This window comes from Silurus meridionalis, chromosome 20 (genome assembly GCF_014805685.1).
Source record: "Silurus meridionalis isolate SWU-2019-XX chromosome 20, ASM1480568v1, whole genome shotgun sequence".
NCBI classification, from domain to species: Eukaryota; Metazoa; Chordata; class Actinopteri; order Siluriformes; family Siluridae; genus Silurus; species Silurus meridionalis.
In genome coordinates this window covers 10,982,391-10,991,977 of record NC_060903.1, presented here as the reverse complement: position 1 = coordinate 10,991,977, position 9,587 = coordinate 10,982,391, and the positions used below count along the sequence as shown (strand labels likewise).

At 40.7% G+C, this 9,587-nt stretch overlaps 1 long non-coding RNA gene across 1 annotated transcript; it reads right to left on the bottom strand.

Annotated features, from left to right (window-relative positions):
• Nucleotides 1-5,441: 5,441 nt before the first annotated feature.
• On the bottom strand, nt 5,442-8,555 carry LOC124403244. Its single transcript, XR_006928866.1, has 2 exons — nt 7,849-8,555; nt 5,442-6,083 (listed from the first exon to the last, which is right to left on the bottom strand). It is a non-coding gene; the product is annotated as an uncharacterized LOC124403244 (long non-coding RNA).
• Between the last annotated feature and the right edge of the window lie 1,032 nt (nt 8,556-9,587).

Here is a 9,587-nt window from a genome sequence, read left to right as displayed (position 1 = left end):
CCCCGCTCAGCATCACTTTTATCCAATTAAGTGCAGTAACGAATTACATTTACTTCGTTACTGTTCACCACTGTCTGCTGAACTATTAATTTGGTAGTTTGCTTTTGTATTTCTGTCGTTAATGATTTGCGCTCTGTCTTCTAAAGGCATTTACAACTTGTATGAATTATCCATGCTCTTAAAAATATAGTGTAATTTAGAATAATAAAATATGAGGTTATCAAGATATTTCAGGGAATAGTACCAAATAAAAACATTTTGCTGTAATAATTACAGTGTGCTGTCTTCTCTTTTAATTGTATATTTGTAACAGCTGGATCATTTGTATTATCAAGCACCCACTCCCTTTGTCTCCCGTTTTTTTTGGTTTGGGATACGGCCCCTCAAAATGTATGTGCACAAGATTATTGAAATTACGATTAACTAATGGTATGAATGTACGTTTTTTTTTTATTTTAAAATTTGCTTTAGAACAGGTTGCATGAGTTATGCCCGGTCATGTGGTTACAAGTATAATATAAAGTGCTGTCACGCAAGTTATGTCATGCGAAACCGTGAAGGTAGAGCTGACCTTATTTCGGGGTACTCAATCTCTTTTGAGAAATGTGATGGCGATGAGAGGCATGGCTAGACCAGAGATTCCAGAGATGTTGCACTGCTTGAATTGAGGGAGGCTGGGGGGTATTAGGTAAGGTATTAGGGACCCCCCATGACAAGTAAAAAATAGATTTAGGGGTCCCCAAGATTATTTTAGTAAAACATATATATAAATTACATATCTGATTAAATTCAAGCAGTTAGGATATAGTAAATTTTGTGAATTAAAATTTTTTTTTTTACAATTTACAATTATTCTTGTGACATAAGCATGGTTATTTAAATAGTTGTCATGTCTCTTTAAAATGCAAACACCCCCACATCTAAAAACCACCATTCATGTAATATCGTGTCAGAGGTTTTGTATTCAACATAAATTACAAATTTTTCTTTTTATTAATAGGCCTGGTTATGCGGGGGTGCTCAGACGAAGCAAGTAGCCTATATTTGCGGAAAGAATTTGGAAAAAATTCCAGTACATATTTGAATTTGCATTCAAAAGATTTCCATTGGCTGTCAACTGCAACCAAGACAGGAAGGCAAGCACAGACAAAACCACACAGATCACTATGATCTGTTCTAGGTGGAAAAGTTATGCATTAACATGTATTCTTTCCCTGACATCGCCTGATACTTTGCCATCATTTTGATGTTTTAACTAATAAAAAGGTCTTTAAACAGGCCCTTAAACACTTTCACATTGTTTTGTGTTACATTGTAAATAACTAAATCTGACAGAAAGAACCCCAACAACTGGGGACCCCCCCATAAGACTCGATTCAATTCGAGGACTGGTCTGTTGTTACAGAAACCAGAAGTTGAAAGTAAATCACATGACAACTGTATCTTCGTGTGGTCTGTATACTATAAATGCACACAACGCAGAGCAAATCTACTACAAAATGGTGCCGTTACCCTTCGTTTGGTTTGCTGGTTGCTGACCGCCTGGGATGCTGCAAGAGTGACCGTCTTTCCCAGGACCATGCTGATGACATAGTTGATCTGCATGACAGGAGTGGTTTGTCAGTGACTGGTTTAAACTCTGACCCATTTATCTCTTGAGGGAACATTTCTTTCTGAAAAAAAAAACTACGGATTACGGACATTTGACAGTAAGGTCACTTTGATTCAGATCAAATTTATTTGTGTGTGTATTAAGCCAATTTTGGGGATTTGTTATGACAGATGACAGGGAGGAAAGGTTAGTATTCGAACACAGCAAAATGATGGCTGGTAGAGGAAGGGGTGCACTACTAATCACACCTGACATAGGTTTTCAGTTTATGGGTCTTGAGTATGCAAGCACTGGGAGGGGTTTTACATATATTATCTGTATTTTAACATTCTGTCATTAAATTGATCAAAAATTGATTGCATTTTGATATTATAGAAATGTTCTGTTTTTTAAAAGAAACTAGCTGTATTTTCACAGAGTAATTTGTATTTTTACATAGAATGATATCTATCTACAGATTATTCTTGTAATCATTAAGTCAGTGTTTTTATTACCATTGAAGACAGTTAATCATATGAAGGTTAAAGCTGTTTTTTACCCTAAATTATTATAAATTAAAATGTGGTATTTGCCCATGTCCCAGTAAACAAAAAGTTAATAAATTAGGTTTTTGTGGTTTATATTTTTTTCAGTAACAATTCCTACAATATCAAAAAATCTAATCAAATATAATACAATATAATGTTTAAAAAAGTACACAGAACTCAAATCTGAAATACTACAAACTTATTTTTTGTATTAAAAATAAGGCATTGGTCCAGTATGGAATTTTAAACAGTAAAGAACTGAAAATAATTAGCTTCTTTAAAAAATAATCAAATAAAAGCAATAAAATAAAATAAAATAAAAAAACAACCTGCAACCTGCACTTAAAAACATCAATAGTGTCAACCAACAAAAATCCCTTGCACGGGTTCTCCTAGTCTCCTAGACCAACGCTGCTCAGATCATCCTCCTAGTCGGTTCGCAAACCGCCATTAAGGAAAAATAAGAAGCCTTCGGTTAGGCTCCGCGCGTGCGCATACTGACACATATTCAAAATTGGCGCCGAATTAGCTCCGCCCACAACGGTTTAATTAGTTTCAGGCTGTTCCTCTAGGAAATGTGTAAGATAATAACGCGCTTTTTCACTACAAGAATCTAAGGAAACTACAGAAGACATTAAACTGACTAAGGTACGTGTTTCAAACATGTGAAGCACATGTTATAGTGACTGTGCATTTCTGTTGTTAAATGTAGTTTTGAAGTTAAAACGTGCAGTATTTTGTACAGTCACGTGACAGCTGCAGGGTAAATGTGAATGTGAATAATTTGAACACATTTACATTTGCAGCATTTGGCAGACACCCTTATCCAGAGCAACTTACAACTGAGCAGCAGTGACAGCTTGGTGGTGGTGGGATTTGAACCTGTGATCTTCTGATCCAAAGCCCAATGCCTTAACCACTGAGCTACCACCTCTCTAACACAATTAGAGAGATCATACAACATGCATGTTTTTATTTAGTATTGTCCTGGGTAATATATTTTACATATATGTTTATATATAGTCCATGACACAAAAAAATTGCAGAAATAATTAAAATAACCCCCTTCAAAAGCTTTAACAGTGAAAGGGTTAGTTCACCCCAAAATGATAATTCTGTCAATAATTACCCACCTTTTGTACGATTTTTCTGAAAAAAGTGCTCAAGTGTAACTATTCAGAACAGAAAAGGGACTCGTTAACACAAAACAAAAGAACAATCGTAGATCATCTATATAACCATTTATAACCATTCAGACCTTTTATAAACCATTTAGGTTCTTAAAGGTAGTTATTTTAATAATTTTAGACATGTTTTGACTTGTGGACCATATGGAAACATCATTGATGTCAAATATCTTAGTCAGGACAATACAAAAAATAAAATAACAAGGATATTGTATGATCCCTCTTTTGTTACAATTATTCACATTTTTGCAGGATCTGCCTGGGTCTGTAATTTAGAAACATGGCTTTTCATATTGCCGATATTAAAATAACATCTCTCTCTCTCTTTCTCTCTCTCTCTCTGTCTCTCATTTCAGCTGAAAGTCCCAACAGTTGCTGCTCTCATCTTTGCCACCTGGACAGAAATATCTTTCTGTATGTTGAATGATCATCAGCTCAACCCTGCCAAGACAGAACTGCTCATGTTTTCAGCTGACCTAACTTTGGTGTTATTGTTGACGCATATATAAATTGCACTGGCCCGATCCTGCAGATTTGCCCTGTACAACATTATGAAAATCAGACTCTTTCTTTTGGGCCATGCTACAGAACTCCCTGTCCAAGCTCTTGTTCTCTCCAAACTGGACTGTTGTATTGCTCTCTTAGCAGACTTTCCAGCATCTACTATCAAGCCTCTGCAGCTAATCCAACCTATGGCACTGAGACTGATCTTCAACAAGCTGAAGAGTGCACGTCACTTTAAAAAAAAAAAAATTATATATAAACTGCTGTGTCTACTGTGTTAGACTAACTTGGATTTGGTATGTTGCTTTAGATAAAATGTCATTGTAAATGTATAAAGGTATACAGCAATTGCTATTTAATGTAGGTATTTTTTGCATGCTCTAACTTATTTTCTATAATTGGATTGTTCATTTAACTTGACATACAGTGCTTCTGTTCAATTATTAATACTGTGAATGTGCAGGTTCCTTTTATAAGTACAGAATATACAGTAGAGCTCATTGCTCTACTGTCCAAAAATGTTAAACTGTAATATGTCTGGAATATGAACTATTAAGATGTACCTACAGACATTTGTCTGTGTATTATGAATTGAGTATATTTTTATACAACATTACTTGATTATTGTAATTAATGATATCTGTATTTATACAGTAAATGCCTTTTAATTTACAGAGATTAAATATACAAACCTTTGTCAAATGTGCTTTCTTGATTTATTTCATCGTTATTGTACATGAGGAAAACTCTACTTTTACAATAAATTAATGTAAATGGACAGATCAGTTTTATAAAATAACAAATTAAATCCTTAAATTTATGGTGATTAACCTGACAGTTAACCTGACAGACAAAATGTTATTTGACAGAATTTATCTGTTTTTCTATAGTTTAAAAAATATTTATCAACAGTAATATTCTGTAATTTAAGTACTTTTGACCATAAAGTCTATTCTGTATTTTTACAGTTTTTTGCTAGTAATTTTGTGAAATGGTAATTTCTGTAATTTAACGGATTATATCTGGAAGCCCTGCTGCCAGTCTTTTTACTGTTTTTTTTACAGATTTTTTTTTAACAGTGTACAGTGTACTTTACAGCAAGTGATAAATATGTAAACATATAAAGTGAATAAATATAAAGTCAGTAACAGTGCAGAGATGTGTGGACATCAATTTAGAGTACAGAAATGGTACTGAGGCTATGGCATTAAAGAGTAATGTACAGTTTAAGTGGAGGTTAAATTATGGCATTTTAGAATTAGCAGCTAAATAACCAGTCGACTATATATAAATATGAAGCATATGTACAGTGAATAAATATAAGGCAGTAACAGTGCAGAGATGTGTGGACATCATTAGGAAGTAAAGGAATGGTGCACAAGTTCCTGTATCTGTATGAAGGAGGTTAAACAGTTTATGACTGGGATGTGAAGAGTCCTTGATAATGTTGTGAGCTCTGCGCAGACATCAGCAGTAGAAACTCGTTAAAATCCCCGGGGACAGATGAGATTTCTTGAGACTTCTCAAGAAGTACAGGCGCCCTCTCGTCTGTGTCTCTTCTCTGCAAGGCCTTAGGAGCTCTCCGGAGCAATGAAAGAACAACCCACACGATTAAAATCAAGTCTGGTTTATTCAATACAACTGCTCAGAGAACTGGGCTGCAAAGCAGGGTATATGTACACATCAGTCCAAGCCATAGTGCGTAGGAAAGGCGGAGAGGTCATTGTGACACGGACAGAGTTATCATGTGTTGACAGAGATAGGGGTCAGAAACATATGTGCGTAAGAAAAGGGAACAGGATGTGCTTATAGCTATCTTCTAACTGAACGCCCTTGGTCTTCTAACATCCAGTCACGCGATAGCACAAAATGTACAGGTCAGCAAAGACAGGAGCATCCTGTCTCCAAGAAGGTCAAGATAGGAAGGTTCGCCAAGGCTACTAAAGAATACATTTTAACAATCCCCTCTTTTATACTTAATAACTAATAAGTATAAATACATGAATGTATCAGTGTATTGATCATTAGATGAATTCCGCAAACGCATGTACTGCGGTTCTCGGAGAGCGATGGCAGCCATACTGGTCACTGGCTGCGCTTTTCTCAAGAAGAGGTTGCTGTTCAGTCCCTCGCTGCTTCTCCCGACACTTCCTGCAATCCACGTCATCCACGGGCTTACTTAGATCATTCCCCCTCTTCAACTCTGTGGAAGAATAAGTTCTACCGATGGCCGTCAGTTCTTACTTCTGATCACTAGGACATATAAGAACACCACAGTTAAATATATATCTTTACAACAATTATCACTTTGGGGCATGTTTCAGTCGTCCGGCGTGGATCCACTGTGGAAAGAGATTAGTTAATACAGCCGTACGAGTCACAGCGATCACGTCTGCAGGTTCACTGTATGGGGTCTCACCCAAGGGTGTTCCTATTTTGTCCAATTTCTTCACCAGGACTCGATCCCCTACCTTAAAGGGGTGAGTGTTTTTGGTCGGAATTGGGGGTCTTCTTGCATTTACCCGTGTCCAATAATCATCTAATGTTTGTAGCAACCCTGCAGCGTACTCGCTGAGATGCACATCTAGGTCCCCCGTACCCACAGCCTGTTTGCCTCGTCGCCATGGGAGGGGAAAGGGTCGCCCCATTCCAAGTTCATACGGTGAGAGATGATCAAGGGCCACTTGTGCAGTCATTCGCATATCAGCGAGAACGAGTGGGAGAGCATGCAGCTCTCCAATTTTTGGAGCCAGATGCGTGCATGGCTTTTCGAATTTTGTCCTTTATTGTACGATTAACGCATTCCACAATGCCTGATAATTGTGGGGGGTACGGAATATGGAAATGGCAATTGATTTTCAGCTCCTTGCACAGAAGTTGAGTGACCTTAGAAGTGAATAGGGTTCCTTTATCAGAATCAATTCCTACAGGGATGCCATATCTAGGAAGGTGTTGATGTATGGCACCTGGTTTGGAGATGTTATTTTGTGCGCATGTTAAACACCTATCTAGAATGTTGTTCACGTCTGTGTACAGGTGGTCTATACAGAAGCTTTCAGTTAGGTCGTGTAACACCCCTCTTCGTCCGCGGTGAGTGGGACCATGAAACTCGCGGACGAGGAATGGAGTACAGTGACGTGGGAGGCAAAGACGACCCTGTCCATCTAGAATGATTGCGGAGTCAGTAGCACCCTGACTCGTCCAAAATAGGCGATCAGCAGGTGAAGCCGAAGCCTGCAGTGAAGGGAGGTCCATGTCAGGTAGAACAGCGCTGATCATGGTATTAACAGACACCATGGCCGGCGATAAATCTGGTGGCAGAGGGCGTGATGCCGCAGCTTGCTTAGCCATGCGGTCGGCGAGACTATTACCCCGCACCTCGTCTGTATCACCAGAGGAGTGCGCCTTAGGTTTTACAATAGCCAATGAACGGGGCAGGTGGCAGGCAGTGATTAGATCTTGTACTAATGATGCGTGTGAAATGGGTTTGCCATCAGCAGTAGTGAAGCCCCGAGATTGCCAGATGCGGCCGAAGTCGTTAGACCACCCCGAAGGCATAACGGGAGTCAGTATAAATGGTGACGTCGGTGTCTGCTGCGAGGACACAGGCATGAGTAAGTGCGAATAGTTCAGCAGCCTGCGCAGAAGAAAAAGGAAGAGAGAAAGACTCAAGGACAGTGTTAGGTAGTTGACAAACAGCATAACCACAAAGGTAAACACCATCTTTAGGTTTGGAGCAGGAACCATCAACAAAGAGAACATCGCCTATCTGTAGGGGAACAGAGGATAGGTCAGGGCGAATACTGGTGTCATTGACAATTTCGGTGAGGCAATCATGGTCGGGGCCCCCATACAGTCATCCCGTGCCTTAAGCAGGCGCTGTAGGGCGTGAGCTACAGTGTCATGGGAAGACGGGGGACGTATAGTTAACTGCTCAGTGGCCAACAAAACAGTCTCATACCCAGAGCGACATTGGGAAGACGTGCTGCGTGTTTAGATTGTGTAATATCTGTGTTACCTGATGTGAGGTGTGCAGAATCAGAGGATGAGACAGAACAATCTTTTCAGCATCAGTTACCATCAGAGCACAGAAGGCAACGGCACGAAGACCCTGAGCAAACCCTGAGCCACGGAGTCAAGGGATTTTCAAAGAAACGCACAAGGTCGCATGCCTCCCCCATGTTCCTGAGCCAACACCCCAGATGCTGTTCCTGGTTGAGTTGCCACGTACAGGTGGAACGGAAGGCTGTAGTTAGGCAGTCCAAGTGTGGGAGCCGTACACAGGGCTCGTTTCAAGGCCCCGAAGGCGGCCAGCATTTCCGGATTTCATGTCAAGGGCGCGGTTGAGGGATCAGAGTGCTTCACTACAGTGTGCAGACACTTGTCATACAAAGAGCAGTCTGGAATACACTGACGGCAGTAGTTGATAAGGCCGAGGAAAGCCTGCAGTGCCTGTTTAGTGACGGGCCGCTGAGTGTCCATGATGACTTGTATTCGTTCAGCAGTCAGTTTCCTGGAACCCTGAGAGAGTTCATAGCCCAGGTACCGGACAGTGTTCTGGCAGAACTGTAGTTTCGTCTTGGATACTTTGAAACCCTCTGCAGCCAGGTGCTTGAGTAGGGCCAGAGTGGCTGTCTGGCAGGTGTCATATTCGGTAGCAGTTACCAGGAGATCATCAGCGTACTGTAGAACCACTGAATCAGGGGGGAGGCAGAGGCTCGACAGGGCGTTCTTGACCAGGGTCGCAAAGACCGCGGGGGAATCGATATACCCCTGTGGCAGCCTAGTCCACGTGTACTGCTGCCCCCTGTGTGTGAAGGCAAAGAGGCTGCGTCTCCTTCCTACAGGAACACTGAAGAAAGCAGAACAGAGGTCAATCACAGAAAAGACTGTATGAGTACATGGAATTGAGGCTATGATGGAGGAGACGTCAGGGACAATTGGTGCGAATAATAATCAGTTCGTTTATTTTTCGCAGATCTTGGGTGAATCTCCACGAGCCATCTGGTTTTGGAACAGGATTAACCGGTGTGTTGTATGGGCTGACGCATGGGGTGACAACGCCCTGTTGCAAAAGAGAATTCAAAATAGAGTCAATGCCAGTAGTTTTTTCAGGTGATAAAGGATATTGTTTAATAAACACAGGCGTCAAATGTTTAACCTTGGCCTCATATGGAGGACGTCAACGTTATCAGGGCGTCTGGATTATCTTTCCAGAACAAGGTGGATCTTACCCGTGTTGTTTTCTTCTTTCTACGCGGCCTTACTCCTTCTTCTGCTCCTTCTGCCGCCTCTCCCCCCTCCTCCTCCTCCTTTATCTCCTCATTAACTACCTCGTCATTCGAATATTTTAACACTGGGACGTGTCCAAGCAAACTATCCTCGTCATAACTATCGCCTAGTTTACTTTGCAAGATGAATCTATAATCTGCGCCAGTCAGATAACAATTACGCAAACTTTTGATTAACATATCGACAAAAGGCAGAGGTTTATCGGGGGAGGGCAAGAGACTAATGATATCTTTAAGAGCAGATGGTGAAGGCGGAGTAACCTGTACGCCTGAGGGTTTAGCTACCCATACACATGCTGCATTCCACGGGGGAGGATCGGAAAGCGTCCCAGCATCGGGACCAACATCATCAGGGTCACTGTCATCGTCTGAGCTGTCAGAGCTAGAGTTGGAACTGGAATCACTAGATTCCTCTGCCTTGGGTTTCTTTTTTAGCCCCTTCTTTGGGTTTTTCTTGGCTGAGGTT